This window comes from Stenella coeruleoalba, assembly GCF_951394435.1.
Source record: "Stenella coeruleoalba genome assembly, chromosome: 2".
In the NCBI taxonomy this organism is placed as follows: Eukaryota; Metazoa; Chordata; class Mammalia; order Artiodactyla; family Delphinidae; genus Stenella; species Stenella coeruleoalba.
Window position 1 is genome coordinate 111,084,977 of NC_137147.1, and position 17,871 is coordinate 111,102,847.

The 17,871-nt window shown below is 44.1% G+C and overlaps 1 protein-coding gene across 1 annotated transcript in view; it reads right to left on the reverse strand.

The window, feature by feature from the left end:
* ABHD2 (abhydrolase domain containing 2, acylglycerol lipase) overlaps positions 1 to 14,489 on the reverse strand; it is a 108,351-nt gene extending 93,862 nt beyond the window's left edge. The window contains exon 1 of the mRNA XM_079910171.1: positions 14,288 to 14,489. The gene's annotated coding sequence lies outside the window, so the exon portion shown is untranslated. The remainder of the gene's footprint in view (positions 1 to 14,287) is intronic.
* Positions 14,490 to 17,871: the final 3,382 nt, after the last annotated feature.

A 17,871-nucleotide genomic window follows, 5' to 3' on the forward strand; every position in this document is an offset into this window, starting at 1 on the left:
TAACGAAGTTTGTACCTTTTGCCCACCTTCATCCAATTTCCCCTCCTCTCACCCCCTGCCTCTGGTAACCACAAATCTGATCTCTTTTTCTAAGTTTGTTTGTCTGTCCGTTTTTGAAGTAAAATTGACCTACAACACTATGTTAGTTCCTGTTACACAGCACAGTGATTCAATATTTCCATACTTTTCAAAATGATCACCACAAGTCTAGTTATACTATGTCACCATACAAGGATATTACATAGTTATTGACTATATTCCCCACATTGTACATTTCATACGGGTGACTCATTTATTTTGCAACTGGAAGTTTGTACTCTTATAATCTCCCTCACCTATTTTTTCCACCCTCTAGCAACCACATGTTTGTTCTCTGTATCTAACTTTGTTTCTGTTTTATGTTTGCTCATTTTTCTTATGTTTTGTATTTTTAGATTCCACAAATAAGTGAAATCATACAGTATTTGTCTTTGTCTGACTTATTTCACTTAGCATAATACCCTCTGGGTCCATCCATGCTGTTGCAAATGGCAAGATTTCATTCTTTATTATGGTTGAGTAATATTCCATATTATATATAGTATATATATATAGATAGATAGATATATACACTACATCTTATTTATCCATTCATCTCTAGGTGGGCACTTAGGTTGCTTCCATATCTTGGCAGTTGTAAATAGTGCTGCAATGAACATAGGGGTGTATTTATCTTTTCTAATTAGTGTTTTTTTTTCCCTTGGATATATACCCAGGAATGGAACTGCTGGATTACATGGTAGTTCTATTCATAATTTTATAATAATGAGGAACCTCCATACTGTTCTCCATAGTGGCTGTACCAATTTACATTCCCACCAACAGTGCACGAGGGCTCCCTTTTCTCCACACCCTCTCCAGCATTTGTTATGTGTTCTCTTTTTGATCACAGCCATTCTGACAGGTGTGAAGTGGTAGCTCATTGTCATTGTGATTTGCATTTCTCTGATGATAAGCAATGTTGAGCATCTTTTCATGTGCCTGTTGGCCATCTGTAGGTCTTCTTTGGGAAAAACGTCTATTCAGGGCCTCTGCCCATTTTTTAATCAGGTTCAAATGACAAAGGTTTTAGAGTCAGAGGACTTGTGTTTGAGCTTAGGTTGTGCCAAGTGACCTTGGATGAACTACCTAAATTTTGTGAAAGTTTCCTTTTTTTCTATAAAACGGGGTAGGGGAGGTTACCTTACAGACTATTGAGGGAAAGAAGCTGATGAAATTTTGTAGGTAAAAAAAACCTCTTTATAATTATAAAATACCCATACTCTCAAGATGAGGTTTGCAAAATGCTTTGAGCGTTTTAGAGGAAAACTGCCTTATTACATATTTCAAGATTATAAAAATGTCAGTTTTAAAGAAACAGCTAGGGAATTTTCAACACATGAAGGACATGGGAATTGGTCCCCAGGCAGTCTTGAGCTGGACTTCATCAGACCCTTCTACTGAGGACACTGAAAATCTAGAAAAATAAAAATTCAAAGGCTCTGAGATAGAAAGGGCAGCCCTCTGGGTTGATATATTTTGGGGTCTTAACTAAATAGATGGCTTTTCCAAGTAAAGAGACAGAATTAGGTTCACACCCTCGAAAGTTCTTGTCTCCTGGTCCATCCAGCGCAAACATCCCACTGCTGTTCTGGGCCTTTCCCCCTGTCCTCCCACTTTGGAAGCGAGCTTTCTTGGCTTACTTTAAAGCCTGAGGGCAAGTCCCCACCATCACTCCTAGTTGCCCAGCAGCCTTCCTCCTTTGGTTTTTGTCTAAATTTTGCCTGTATCAGGCAGGCATTTTCTCTGAGTCCATCTCCACCTCTGCTCAAGGCAGGTGAGCCGCGTATGGAGCAGAGACTCAGCCACGAGCTCACTGTACAGGAGGTCTTCCTCTGCCAGGCTTTCCCCACGCATATGTGATGCCAATCACGTTTCTTGGGAGGCAAGGAACTAGCCATCAAGGAAGATTTCCTTGGAAAGGAAGGAAATGCTTCTCCATCATCAGGAAAGTGATCCCATTTCCCCCAAATTGATTTACCTGTATAAGTTGGAGCACCCTCATGGATAAAGCAGTGGTTTGTAAAAGAAAAGGATAGACCTCCCCCTGCAAAAAAGTGTGTTAATACCACTGGGGGAGATATTTGCAAAACTACATCCTGCTTCTGACATTCCACCCTGCTCCCCACGGGTACCAAAGACACCAGCTTCATTCTAAGCTCTGTGGGGACTATGAAAGAAGTATAATACATGGCATCCAGGAAATAATTAGCAAACAGTGCAAATCCATGTATAATTCAGAATGAAATCCTGAAGTTCCAACTATAAATACTAGAGGAATTCAAACAAAGGAGGCAGAAAGAATGAGATGGGCTCAGATAGCTAGAGAACCATGGGAAGGGATGGAACAGAAGAAGAGAAAAAGGAGGGGTGGGTGCAGACCTCAAGCTAGCCTCACAGGCCAGCCAAGGATGCTGGGCAGCCAGGAGAGTGGCAGGCAGGGCAAGAGGGACAGGTTTGGGAGCAGTGGGAGTGAGTCACTGTGGAAGAAGCTTCAGGGTTTTTACTCCCGGGGGAATTCCAGACATCAACCTGGAAGATGGCACCTTGGTAGAGCCTACTGTGCTGGCCCAGTGGGCGACTGATGGGCCTCGTAAGTGTGAGAAGGCTTTGTTTGGCTGTGTGTAACCTGACCCGTGGGGTGTTGGACAAACATTGTCATTCACCACGTGAAAATCACCCCAAGCCGCCATGACAGCTAAGTAGTTTTCATACAATCTGCTCAACTATACAGGAGTCTTCATTTGAGGGCCATCCCCTCCAGAGCCTGAAAATCATCCTGTTTCCTCCCTTCACATTTTGCAAATACTCTTTCATAACTAGAAAATCAGCAAGCTTCACTTCCACATAAAAGTGATGATTCATATCCCTTTGATCTCTGTTGGGGATTCCGGTCTATGCCCTGCTAATTCAATCCTCAGTGTAAAATTGTATACTAGTTTAAATTTAGGGTGTGGAGCATGGGTGGGCACTCTGTAAATATTTATTGATTGACTGAGCCTGTGGGAAAGGCCCAACGCATCACCATTCTGATCCTTTGAGCAGAATTTTCTCATGAGGAAATTATTACATTAGGCTGAGAGGTAAGGGCCATTATGAGTAACTGCCATACTACCGTGGGTCAAGAGAAGAAGCTCAGTGTGACCTGGGCTGTCAGTAGCTTTTGGATATTTTAAAGAACATTTTGAAGTTCAGGCAAATAATTATCCACCGAAGTGAAAGTTTTCCACTTTTCATCACTCAGAGAAGCTCACGTCCAATGCCATATTTCTTTTCACCTTTTCCCCTGTTTATCTAAAGTTTCACAGAGTTATAAATCTACTTCAGAAACTGCTCACCAATAAAGAAAGAAAGAGAATTCAAAGCAAAAACAGGCTGTTCTATGTGGCAGAAGGAAGGAAAAATGCCCAAAGAGAAGGTAGGCAGAAAACTATCCATTGACTGTTGGCATTCAGATAAATACTGAAATACCATTAGAAGACTCATGATTTGTGCTTTTCACTCCAAAACATCCAGTGCAACAAAACTGTCTATGGCATTTTCCAACTGATGTGAGCTTATCTGATCCAGAAAATATAAATTTGAGTACAATTAATCCTAAGGTTAACCTAGATTGAGAGGTTAGTGGAAATTAAAAAATAGGGATCCTTTTTAATATCTAAGAAAAATGGGAAAATCCTTCCTTAAATATCTGTGGTATCTGAAACAGGTTTATGTAAATAGGTCAGAACAAGTCTTGTTACAAAGATTTCTACCTCATTGAGAAGCTTCCTGTGGGTGTGCACGGATGGTGGGGTAGTAAGGCCACTCACAGTAGGGTGATGGGCTTTGGGGACAGATAGGTCTGGCCTGAATCACAACTCTACCACTTACTGGTTGTATGACTTTGGGCAAATTTCTTAACCTCTTTGCACCTCAGTTTCCTTACCTATTAAAACGGGGATGATAAAGAGTGCCTTATTATTAAAATGAAAATTTTAAATGCAAACACAATCTTTGGCAATGGTGTGTCCACCAGACATGGCAGAAGAGGGGCTCACTTTATCCAACAGGGCTAGAGGGTCCCAGGGCAGAGACCAAAGTCTGTGTCTTCAAGCCCAGTTAGTCCAGCTCCTGGACTTGCCTATGAGCGATCACTACCAACCCCAATTTAACCATCTTCTGCAGGTGATGAGTAGATCACGGATGTACTACAAGTTCCTGCATCCATTCCAGACCATTAGCTTATCTATCAGCCCCCCAGAGAAAATATTAAGTCTGTGAACCACAGGTTAGGGGTCAAACCCTCATCTTGGGAACCAGTAAGTGCTCTCTGGCTAATGCCAACTAACAAGTCACCATATTTTCAAAAGGAAGGAGCAGAACTAGACAAAAATAAAATTCCTATTTGTGTAGCTCAACAGTTTATCACAGGCTTGTGATTTAAATACATGACCTCAGTAATTCCTCAAACATGTCACAATGGCTTCCCTGGTGGCGCAGTGGTGAAGAATCCACCTGCCAATGCAGGGAACACGGGTTCGAGCCCTGGTCCGATCCCATGTGACGGAGCAACTAAGCCATGCGCCACAACTACTGAGCCCATGTGCCTAGAGCCTGTGCTCTGCAACAAGAGAAGCCACCACAATGAGAAGCCCGCGCACTGCAATGAAGAGTGGCCCCCACTCGCCACAATTAGAGAAAGCCCACACTCAGCAACGAAGACCGAACGCAGCCAAAAGAAAAAAAAAAAGAAACATGTCACAAAGTGCATTGGTGTTGACATGGAAACCAATCTGTAATTTACTGTTTACAAAGTATGCCCTTAGACATTACCTCATTTGGTACTTATGACAGTTCTGTGAGTTATTATTAATGCCATGGAGGAGTCTGAGGCCTGGAGACCCACCCTGGGCCAGGTCTAGAAAAGGCTCTAGGAATACAGAGAAACAAGGCACCTGTCACACAGCTGGATGGATCCTGATACCTTTTGCCCCATTGACAGACGCTCTGCAAGTCCTCTCCCATCCAAAGAGAGCCTTAAAGAAATTTGCATTCCTCTCATAAACTCTTTGGTGGCAAAGTCAAGATTTCTCTTGCAATTTCAGTGTAACATCCAGCTTTCTACGGGGAGTCAATAAATAGACTGATGGGTGATATTAATGATAGACAGAGAGAAATGGTCTGTATTTTCTAAATTGGGAAAAATATCCTTGGCTATAATCTCCTTGGCATTTTCTATCATCTTACTATTTAGAAGGGCACATTTTTCAATGTCATTGACAAGAGTGAGTGAGCACTTTATTTATCTGATTGGAATAGAGAAGGGAATTGTAGCCAGGGTATATGGAATCTGAGAAGCTAAGTCTACGGTGTGAATACATTCCAGGCCACACAGGGAGCTAGCTAGCTGTGAGGGGCTGGGAGCTCAGCAAACATTCATGGACAACCACCTCTGGGCTAAGCATGGGCCAACGGTGGGGCAGAGGGTGTCCAGGCTTCAGGGGAGAGCCTGGATGGCAGAGGCCCAGCAGAGAGAGGGCTCAATAAATGTTGAAAGATTCCAGTGCAATCACATCATCCTGGGAATGATTGTGCTTCCCTCAATTTTTCAAAAGCAGTAATGTCATAATTGGATACTTGAGAAAAGTTAATAGGATGCCAAACAATACATATGGAGATTTGCTAAAATCCATCATTCCATGTTAAGCGAGCAAAGCAAGGAACAGAACAACAAGCACAATATGTGGCCAGTTATAGAAAAAAGAAAGATACAGGATAGAGATATACATACATTTGCTGCGATATGCATAAAATACCTCTGAAAGAATATATAAGATACTAGTGACATTCACTGCTTTGGGGGAGGTTTTTTTTTTACTGTTTACTATGTCATAGCTTTTGACTCTTATACTGTGTGAGTGTATTACCTGTTCAAAAATAAATAAATAAATATGTCTACAGGGCAAATGACCCAGTTTCTCCAAAAAACTGCAGGGAAAAAAAGAAAAGGAAATGGACTTGTAGTTTAAAAGGGACATAAATGGCAGAGCCACCAACCACAGTGTGTGAACCTTAGTTGAATCCTGATTCAAAAATGTTAAACTGAAGAAAAGTACTTCTGACATTTTTAGACACTTAGAAATTTGAACGATGACTAGATAGCTGATGATATTAAAGAATTACTGTTAACTTTTTAAAGAGTAATAATAGTACTGTAGTTAGGTTTAATAAAGGAATCCCTATCTCTAAGAGATATCACAGAAATACATATAGATACAACTGTATGATATTTGGGATTTATTCAAAATTGATGTGAGCTGGGGCAGTGGCTGGTAAAGAGGAAACAGTGGTGTTGGGTACTCGGTAGTTCCCTATATGATTCTCTCTACTTCTGTATACCTTTAAAATCCCATAATAAAAGCTAATAAGTGAATGAATGATTATTTAGCCACAGTACAAACAGTCTCAGTAGTCACTGAGGTTCAAGTTCACACCTGGCTTTCAGTTATGGTCAAATCTCCACTGTCCCTGGGCTGATGAGTTACTTGTGGTGAATAAGCTTCAGGCTGCTCCCAGGTATGGCCCTCCTGGTAAGTGTGTGGGTCATGTAAATATCAATAAGAAAACTTTATCACTAACTCCAAAATTAAACAAAAAGAATCAAAGACATTACTTTTGGAGGGCTCCCCTCCACTGGGACGGACACTTAGTGTGGACTGCACATACAAACAGGATCTCATTCAGGCGGCACGGCAATGATGCAAACTAACTCTTCATTTCGACTCAATGAATATTTCTAAAGTGTTCAACACATGGAAAGGAGCCATGCATGACACAAACATGACTGGAAACCTCAGTCATGAGGTTAGATTCCTACGCTGGGGTCTTTCAAACTCAGGTGCTAGTTGGCCCCCTCTACAGGAAAAAAACGGTCCCGCCGGATCCTCTGGGGACTTTTTATTCAAATCTTAAATTTAAATTGAATTACTTTTATTCGATTATTATTTCTTATATTATTTCTTAAAATGTACGAACATAAAACCAGACATAAAGTTTTCTTAGCACTTTTACAATTATGGAGACTAAAACGAATGTACAAATAAATACAAATACAATTACCCAAACAGTATAATTCAGGTTAACTACACTAACGTAATGAGGCTGATGCCATTTCTCAGACCTGAAATCCCCAAGACAACGTCAGGTGCTCCCACCCGCTCCTGGGCAGGTTGTATGAGTACCAGGCGCAGTGTGGTGACTGTTCTCGCACCCCTTTCCTCTGCTGGGACCCCCGTTTCAGCCTTCCTTTGCACACTTGGCTTCACCTGATGCTAGCTCCTCTTCTTCACGCTAAGTCCATCTCTGTATTTTTCTCATAGCAGGTTAGCCTGGTTCTAACTCATCAGAAATTCACACACACCTAAGGGGCACTGAGGTGGTGTGTGCCTGGACCTGGATATAATTAGGTCATCCCCGTGATCCAGGACATGCTTTTAAAATATTTCCAGTTATCATTAACATGAAACCTAAAAGTCTGAGTGTTCTGAATTTAAGGAGAACTCAAAGAAACTCAAGAATATACCCTTGGCCTTGGACTGGGAAATACCCATAACACAGAAGGAATGTCGTGGTACTTACTTTTGCTGGAGGAGAGCAAAAGGTGCCATGGGGACTCAGGTGATAAGTCACATTATATCTCAGAAACAACGGGAGCCACCACCTGACACATTACATCAAGAATTTAAGGAGTGTAAGCAGACGCTTCAAAAGCCTGATGTGTAAACCCATCGCATCAAATGGCCTCATTCCAAGTTGTGGAGGTCCCACCCCAATTTCCCTCACTCCTCATTGTTAACAACTACAACAGGGCACTATATTATTGTGGTTTTTTTAGTACCTTTTTTTTTGGCCACGCCACGTGGCTTGTAGAATCTTAGTTCCGCGACCAGGGATCGAACCCAGGCCCTCGGCAGCGAAAGCGCGGAGCCCTAACCGCCGGACCGCCAGGGAAGTCCCAACATAGCACTTTAGACATGAACACATCCAGCCCCTGCTGAGTCTGAGAACAACTCCCACCAACAGCTCACATCAATCTAAGATGCTACAACTGCACATCAACATTGTGTGGTCCATACCATCTAAAAAAAAAAACACTGGGCACAAAACCACATCAAATGATGCCATGGCTAGGTTAGCTGGCTAAGTGAATGGCCTGGTTTCTCAGCAAAAGAACAGCTGGCACTGTTTAAGGAAACTGAAAAGTGGAACCCTCCTTGAATAGAATCCTCTACCTCAGACCCACTCAAACGCCACAATTCGATTTCCATGAGCTCGACCTTTTTATCAATCTAAATATGTTCTGTTTAGAAGGCTGTTCTTTATCCTCGGATACGGACCTTCCCACATTTTTGGGGTTAAAAAGTCTTTTCTTAAATGATGGCGATGATGGGAGATGACAGGGCTTTTTTAATGCCTTACTTGAAAAACTTAAAATTTGGCAATCCTATGTTGGACTTGCTGATTTGTTTTCTACTGCTCTCATTGACATGACTTAGTAAACAGTACACAAATACATGCCTGGAGTGACTCTGCAGAAATGGGGCAGATTTTTCAAAGCTTCTATCTCTTCTACCCCAGACGGACTGGGAAGAGGCTGACTGATAACATCACTTCCCTCTCCTCATATTACATAACACAGCATCTGTGGTACAACTGATTGATGACGTGGACACCCAGCAAGGAGCAAAGATCAGAAAGTAATTACTCTCAATAGACTGGCTGACTAACACCATAAAGATTCAATGCAATTCAACACTCTAAATTAGATTGGGAGGGAAATAAAAACAAGATGAAGATTAAGGCACATTTTTTTTATAGCTTATTCCCAGGAGGATTGTGTTCTATTTATTTTTTTAATATTTATTTATATTTTATTTGGCTGCATCGGGTCTTAGTTGTGGCATGCGGTATCTTTAGTTGCGGCATGCGGTATCTTTAGTTGCGGCATATGAACTCTTAGTTGCGGCATGCGGGCTCTAGTTCCCCGACCAGGGATCGAACCTGGGTCCCCTGCATTGGGAGCACAGAGCCTTAGCCACTAGACCAGCAGGGAAGTCCCAAGACACATTTTAAATAAAAGTGAGAAACAAAGCAACAGGCAACCACTGGGAGCCACAGAAGACCATGAGACCATGTTTAAACCAGCGTGGTTATCCAAAACATAAGGGCAGCCACAGAAAATTCAAATGTGAAGACCCCCTAAATTCTCTTCTTAGAATAGTGATCAGCAAAAGCTTAGCAAGGTCATGTGAGGCTCAGAGACCTTGGTCAAGTGATATGGAGAATGGGAAACACTCCTAAGGAGAGCAACAAATATCATATTCCCAAATGTTGTTTGGGAAAAATGCTTCACAGAGGCACAGGTGTGAGAGCTGGTTTTTCATGGGGTGAGAAAAAGGAAGGGGTGGGGCCCTTAACAAAGCTTTCCAGACAGGAAGTCCCGTCATGAAGGGCAGGGTTCCTCTCTGATGCCCAAGGGCGAGAACAAACAGAGCCGGGGCTGGGGTGCAGGAGACAGGATTCGACGTGGTAGAGATGCTGAAAGGTGTATCAGGAAGGCCAGGAGCTTTCACTGGAGACCAGAGAAAGCATAGCAAGCTTTCCCAGGCAATTCCAGCACATTCTGCCCAGAGGGCAGGTGAAGAGCCTGAGGGCCAGTGCTCCTCATTTTGTAATGTCCCCGCTCTCCCCTCATAGGATGACCTTCAGGAGAGGCCCTCCCCCTCACGCGGCCTCTTCTCAGGCTCAGAGCTGCAGGACAGAGAAGAAAAATATTTGCCCCCAAATAATCCACAAAATGCTTTAGGATCTCCATGTGAAGCTGTTGCCTAAATAAGACTGGTTCTTAGCAGCCTTAGAAACAGAATCGAATATCTAAAATAGATCACCTTCGTAAAAAATGAGGCTGAAGCTCTTTCCATACTGCGAAGAAACACTAAGTGAAAGAAGGCAGGGTTCCAAATAGCATGTATCGTTTGCTACCATTTGTGTTAAAGGGAAAGATAATCATAATGGATTTGCTAATAGATGTTATGAAATATCTCGGCTGTGCCTGGAACACCTCTGGAGGATGAAGAAATCAGTAACGCTGGTGCCTCTAAGGAATAAAACTAGGTGGTAGGAGTCTGGGGTGGACAGAGATGTATTTACTACTTCACTTTTGCGCCTTTCGAATATTTTCTTTCATCATGTAAATGCATTACCTGTTAAAACAATTTTTAAAATTAAAAACACTGAAAATTTTAAAATGTAAAATAAAAACAAAATAGTCTTTCTGCAGCAAACCAAACACCCTTGTTAATCTGGACAGCTGTCTTCCTGGCACACACCAGATGCTCAGTTTGTTGAACTTAATGAAGCTCCATTCAAAGACAACAAAAGAAAATCAGAAACCAGGCAAACCCAAGGGTATCAGTGTTCCAATTCTCTAATAAGCTCTTTACCTGTCTGCTACTTAACTATCGCAAAAGATCGGAAAATGGGTCCTTGGGTCACAAGCCCTGCACCCAACTGGGTCCAGTGCGCAAGCTTCATGGGTAACAATAGGTCTGGTGGCCTGCCCACACCAGTCATTTTATAAATAGAAAATGTTTAATCCAAAAACATGATGCCTTGGAACCAAGACCACAAAAACAAACATGCAGATATGAAAATGATCCTGAAGGGAGATAATGTCAGCACCTGCAGGGTATCAATGCAGAAATAGCAGCATGAGGGTTAAAAACAACACGCACTGGCCAAAGAGGTTGGAACATGCAGAGTTGCTATAAAATCCTAATGCCAGAGAACATCAAGAGGCGGCCTGAACTCCTTGTGCTCTGCTCTAGGGACAGCGTAGCCCAAGATGAAACAGGAAGGCTTAAACACCCCTTGCCCCAGTCACCTATGCTCTTAAATTGGTCAAAGAGTACTCAAAACCCACCCTGCAATGAAAACCGGAAAACTAAGCAGTAGGTTAGAGCAGAAATTCTGCCACGTGAATTCCATTATATTGGAAGACTCTCTCTCCTAGGGCTTTTCAAAGAGCCAGGTTTTAGGCAAAGAACAAGGCAGACTTCACCCCAGTCTTCCATAGGACCAAAGAAATTAGTTCGTGCTCTGGACAGGAGCTTGGAACAAGGGCAGCGGGGAACCACTACACTCTTCGTGGGCCCTGCCAGAGATTCCCAGGAGGAAGGCGGAAGTGGAAGAAGTAAGGAATAACAGCAAATAAGAAGCCTTTCACCAAGACGTTATGAGAAAAGAGAACAAGAGAGTGAGAGAAAGGGGCCCTTATTAATACACAAAGAAACTAAAACAATTATTCTAAGATGGCTGAGTTCCAGAATGTCCTAAACAAAAAATCCAAACTCAGAATCAACCCTTAGGAAGGTGCCAATCGATAAATAGTTTGCTTCATTCTAGAAAACATGTAAAAACAGAGAAGGGAAAACCCAAAGTGACCGGATTCCTGCAAGAAATAAAGGTGACAGGTATCTTCTGATTAAAAGAGAATTGGATGGCGGACTGAGAGTAGATATTTATCAGAACCGTGAAGGTGATAAAGAGAATGAAGGTGAAAGTAGAAAAGAAAGGGAATTTCCCCTACTAGAACGAGAGAAAAGACCGTTCCGCTGCATGTCCCATCTGGTTTATTTCAAGCTCAAGAAAAGAACAGGAAAAATGCAGTAAAATTAGTGAAAGAGCTAGATTACCAGCAAGAATCAGTCATACACTTGTGTTTCTGCCAGGCAAGGCAGGCGTTGCTGGTGCACCCCCTGCTCCAATGACTAAGTAACTTACTTCAATGCATTTGACACACGATCCCTGAACTTCCGAAAAGCACTTAATACAGTGGCTCATGAAATCTTCATCTAAAAATGTTCACCCATTTATAATCACGCTGCAGCACACTGACAACTGGGAAATAGGGCCAAACAGAGGGAATAGATATTTGGAAGGATGCCATGGAGATTGGTATCATCAGGGACTTGGTTTATCATTTTGAGGGATTTCCCCCACCCCCCTTTTAAAGAGAATCAGATTTGGAGTCTAAGAAGAGTGTCATTACAACGAGAGGACTAACAGAGAAAATGAATTACCTGATTCAATAAAAGACAAAAATAAGAAATGAAATGCGACGTGACTTGGAAAACCCCACAGTCATATGTGCTAAATACAATGAAATCTGAAATATATTTAATGAACTGGGGGAGAGGAAGCAGGGGAAAAAATTAGCTCCTGATAGAAAATACTGGGTGGTAGGTATGAAGAAAAGCTGTATAAAAAGGCAACAGAAGATCGTATTTGGCAAATCTATAGTGCTTACTGTGTGCCACGCACTGTTCTAAATGCCTCAGATATAGTAATCTTCAAAACAACCTTCTAATCTAAGTACCTTATTATTCCTGTTTCATAGGTGAACAAACAGAGGCACAGAGAGGTTAAGTAACTTTCCCAAGGTTACAGCTAGTAAGAAGCAGGGCTAGGATTCAAATCCAGACACTCTGACCCCAAGATCTGTGCTCTTAACCTCTCTAGACTCCCCTAGAATTTCAACACAGAGAGCGAGATAAGTAGTCTAGGAGTGAAATACAAGTCATGCACTGGCTAGATCCAGGGTCAACAGATCATAGTTCTGTGATGACCAGTCAGTCCTGTGACCTCCCCAGGCCTTCGTTTCCTCACTCACCTGTGCATTGAGAAGACAGATTAGACAAGCTCTACCTAAGGTGTCTTCAGCTCTAAAATGCCGCAAGTTCATGCGACAATCAGCAGTATATGGACAGGTCTGCTTTCTGAAGGGTTATTCAAAGGTTAATTCATCCTAAAACAAGCAGCAAACTTGCTATTAAGGTTCTTCCTCTGCCTCCTGACCTTCAGAAGATTATTCCTCTTATTATATAATAATATATATAATTATATATTATATATATTACTCTAATAATAATAGATTATTCCTCTATTATGCCTCTATTCAGGCAAATGACAGAGGGTAGTGAAAGGGGTACTGCATGGTTTTTCTTTTGGACTCTACTTCGCGTGGTTGCAATAAAATGGCCCTCGAAAAGCTCTGGGCCAGATCACATTAACTCTGCCAAACCTACAGTCCCACCCAGGCACCTCTCAGGAGTCTGATTTTGGAGCCTGCCTTTGGATCTGGTTACTGGAATGCAGGTGAAACTGACACACTGGAGGTGAAGCAACCAAAGGAGAGGAATCAGGAAGACCAAAAGACGCACGCAGCCCACAGTAGTTCAAATTAAGGGTTTCATAATGGCTAAAGAAACCTTATCTTCTTGGTATGGTCCGTTCTCTTTGCTAACACCCACTCTTGAGAGTTGAGACCACAAGTTCATTGTGGATGAATTCAACACCCACTTTCAAACTAATGAGCCCCCAGCAGTATTCTTCTCAAGGTAGGCATTAAAGGTCAGAGTGCATCTGTGAATGGAGAAGGGCCTTACAGGTGGGTCATGCAGTCCTCCCTTGCGAGTCCCTTCTAAGCATCCCTGGCAGGTGGCTGTCACCTGGCCTCTGCCTGGTCACTTCCAAGGTCGCGGTGTTGGCTGCCTCGCCTAGCAGGGCCTGCGCTGCTGGACAGTTCTCACTGTGGGGAAAGACCACGAAGCGCCTAGAACAGTGCCTGGCACGTGGGCAAGCTAAATAAGTGTGCCTCCAAGTGGGTCAAAAGCTGCCTCCGTACAACTTGAACCCATCATTCCTGGGTGCCCCCTTGGAGCCCAGAAACGCAGAGGCCCCTCGGATATTCGGGGCTGTAATCAGGTCCCTCGGCCCTCTCCTTGCAGGTGCCGAACCCGGATCTCCATCACCAAGGCTGGAAGAGCCCCTCCCCAGACCCCAGAGGTCCCAAGAGTGCGCACTGATGGAGGGATGGCCGGTAGGGAGGCCGCAGTCGGGGTTGTCCCCATCCTCGGTATCTGAGGCTGAAGGGGACAAAGGGCTTTCAGGAAGGCGTATCCCACCCGATGCGTTCCAGGCTGCCTCCCTCCCCGCCGGCCCTGGGGACCACCGCGGCGACAGGTGACAGGCCCTCCGAGGATCCGGGGCGCTCAGGCTGCGGCGCGATGGGCCGAGCCACGACAGGGACCGCGGGGCTCAGGGGTTTGGCCCGACTGACGGGGGGCTCAATCACGGCTTAGCGGAGCTCGCTCCGCCGTGGCTTTACCTGCTTGTGGTTGACTACTGCGGCCCAGTTCGCCCCCAGTCAGGTTCCCGCAGCTCAGCAGCTGCCGCCGGCGCTCATGGAAATGCAGCCGGAACCCCTGGCCAGTGCAGCTCCCGCCGCTACCGGCCCCGCCCAAGCAACTGCCGCCACGCCCCTGACGACCGCTTCTGCCACGCCCCTAGCCACGGAAACCCGCCCGTTCATTGGGCCGCCCAGCCGCTGCTCTACTAGCCCCGCACTTCCATTGTACCCTGAGGGTAGCCCATTGGTCAACGGAGCTGCTCCTCAGAGCGGAGGCGGAGCACTTAGCGAAGAGCTCCAAGACAATTGGTTATTTTTCACGTCTTTAGCCCGTTGGCCGAGACACTATAGGATAAAGCCAGCCCGGAGGGGGCAGGGAAAAGAGAGGAGGGCTACTGGAGGGGTGTTGTTTGATGTTGACTGTGGCGGGTTGCAAAGAGGGAGGAGGCAATTGTGACCGCAAGCTGGGTTGGACGATTGGGTAATGTAAGGTGTCGTCTGGGGTTGGGAGGAGGGAGGCTGACTGGTAGTTCAGCTGCCGGGTCTGATGGCTCCAGGCCGACAGGTGGACTCACCTGTAGTCCAGGACACCAGGGGCAAAATTTGGGGTCGTGTCCCGGGGGAGAGGAGTCAGGTTAGTGAGTCACCAGGCCTCAAGGAGAGGAAGGATGAAGAGGCAGCGGCTTCTGGCCCCTTCCAGGTAGGAAAGGGTGATGGGGCCGTGCCAGGCAGTGTGGACCTCAGTTATTGTCCCACTGTTCTTTCAGCCCTTAAGACGACCTTCTCCCAGTTGGAGGCAGCCTGGAAGACTGTAGCCTTTGGAATCATATCTAGAATTGAACTCCCTGTTGGCATGTACAGGTTGTACGGCCTTGAGCAAGTCACTTAACCTTTCTGCTTGCATCCTGATTTTTTTCATTTGGCAACTGGGAGTAACAATAGTAGTTGTTGAGAAGATTAAATAACTCCGGTAAACGCTAAGAGTGCCTGGCACTCAGTAGGCATTCATTCAAGACTAGTTCCCCACCCACTTACACATTGGTTTATGGAATTAGGTCCAGTTCTAAAATTCTGAGTCTGAAACTGCTTTTGCAATGGCATGTGCTTTTACCACGAATGGAACACTTGACTGTCTTGAAAGGCCAACTGCTCTAGGGCAGACAGGGCCACCCTACCAAGAGCAGGGGTTGAGATGAGAGTAGCCATTTAGCCAGAGAAGGGAAGTGGTATTTGTATCAATGTTAAATTTTTTCCAACACATTTCAGGATTATGACAAGAAAAAATGGAGCTTCCTTTTTCCTGTTCACCCATCCAAGTGTCCAATGGCTCATGTTTCATCCCTTTGAAGGCTGATCAGCACTGGACCAAAAACCACTGCATAAAAATCTATCTGTCAGGAACTCCTGAAGCCCATTGCCCACTCTGAAGGTGTGGAAGTCCTAGAATGTGAACAGAAATAGACTCTCAAGCCTGAATTTAGCCCCAGATCCTTTGGATCTGCCTTTGAGAGAACCCACACTTGTGGTTTTCTAGAAGGAGGAGAAAGAATCCTTTGCCATTGCTGTATTTTTGTCATTCCGTTGTCAAAAAATTTTTTTTACCTCAGCATTTATTTATTCCTCTATATTCTCTTCTATTTTAGGAAAGAAAAACCCAAAGGATTTTAGTGAGGGACGCCCATAGTTCCGACTCTGTGTTAAAACAGTTTGAGCTTCCAGAAAAAAGCTTTAGATCTGTGGCCAGTTGGATGTGTGTGTGTGCACGTGTGTGTGTGCACGTGTGTGTTCATGCACTTGGTTCTGCTCCACAGTTTTCCAGTTGTTGTGTCTTTAAATAGTACTGCTTGGTGGCCATACATACGTCTGCACGCGTGCTGGGGAAACAGGTTTGCTCCTGCTTGTGTTTGCTGAAGGAGACTGAGATGTCTTGTTAGGCCTTGAAAAGCATGTAGTGGCTCCTGATATCCGGGAAGATTTCTCCAGCTTGATTCAGAGCCACAGAAAGCAGCTGTTGGGAGTAGATTGCAGATGGACTTATCATTGTGCCAATGGATTTTTCCACCCATGTCAGGAACACAGCTTCAGCCAAGAGTTCCAGAAAGGGATGTCCATCCAATTCGGGAATTCTAAAGCACAGTTGTGTCACCGAGGCTCAAAGGGAGGTGCAGAATGAGGCCAGGCAGAGGAGAAAGAGGGAAAGGACACGTGCATCTTCTCCTTTGCAGCTCTGGCTGGTTTAAATAACCATTACCATTTGCAGCACACAGAACTGTTTCCTTATTGGTCTCTGGTTTCTGTTTCCTCTCTTCTGCTTTGGCTCTTGCCATATTCTGTTGAATCATACTATTTCCCTCTATAAAGAGTTTCTGTGGGAGGCCATTTAGGAGACAGAATGGACTCAAGTTTAGTAGCCTATTGGGATTGAGGATTTGGTGAGGCTTGGCTTGGGATAACCAGTGGTTAGGACGTGGCTATGAAGTACACTTTTGAAAGCATAAGAGTGCCTTGTTATAAAGGGAACAAGGGAGAGGGTGTGCACCCACTCACGTTCTGGAATGACTAAAGCTCCATCAATTTACCGAAGTAGAAGTGGCTCTAAACTCACCTGGGGCCTCTCAGCAGGATTTGTGAAAGTCCTGGAGGTCCTCAGAGAGATAGCGAGCAGCAGAGGTCAGAGAAGGTAGTGAGCTCTATTTATTCTTTCCTAGCAAAATCAGTGATTCACTCAGCCTGTCATTTTCATTATTCTGTATCCTTAGTGAATGATTGAGAGCAATGGGCTTTGGCCCCTCTGCTGCTGGGGCTTGAATCCTGCCTCCGCCTCTCCCAGCCTTGTGACCTTGGGCAAGTACCGCACCTCCCTGTGCCCACTTTTTCCCATAAAATTCAGATGACAGTATTTGTGCTTCCCTTATGGGGTGCTGTGAGGAGCAAATGAGTTAATAGATGTAAAGTGCATCAAACAGTGCCTGCCACATATCTAGCTCTTAATAAATGTTTGCCCTAGTTATTGTAGGAACCCATTTAAGAATCTTTCTCTAGGGACTTACCTGGTGGTCCAGTGGTTAAGACTCTGCACTTCCAATGCTAGGGGGTGCGGGTTCGATCCCTGGTCGGGGAACTAAGATCCCACATGCCTTGTGGGAAGGCCAAAAAAAAAAAAAAGAAATATAAAAAATTTCTTTTCCTCTAAGTGCTAACTCATTTTCTAAGTTCTGTCCCTCAGAAGTAGTGGTCACAGGATTCAGGATTTGGTTTTATGTAGACTTTATTTTTAAAAATAGTTTTAGATTCACAGTAAAATTGGGCAGCAAGTACAGAAAGTTCTCATTTACCCATTGCCCCAATGCATGCAGGATTTTTTTTACTAGTTATATCTACCACCTAGTGAGAGAAGCTTTTCCTTCAGAATACTCTTACCAGAGAGGGTTCAGAGGACTGAGTTAAGGGTTTTTTTCATATTCTTTTCCATTATGGTTTATTACAGGATATTGAATATAGTTCCCTGTGCTCTACAATAGGAACTTGTTGTTTATTCATTCTATATATAATAATTTGCATCT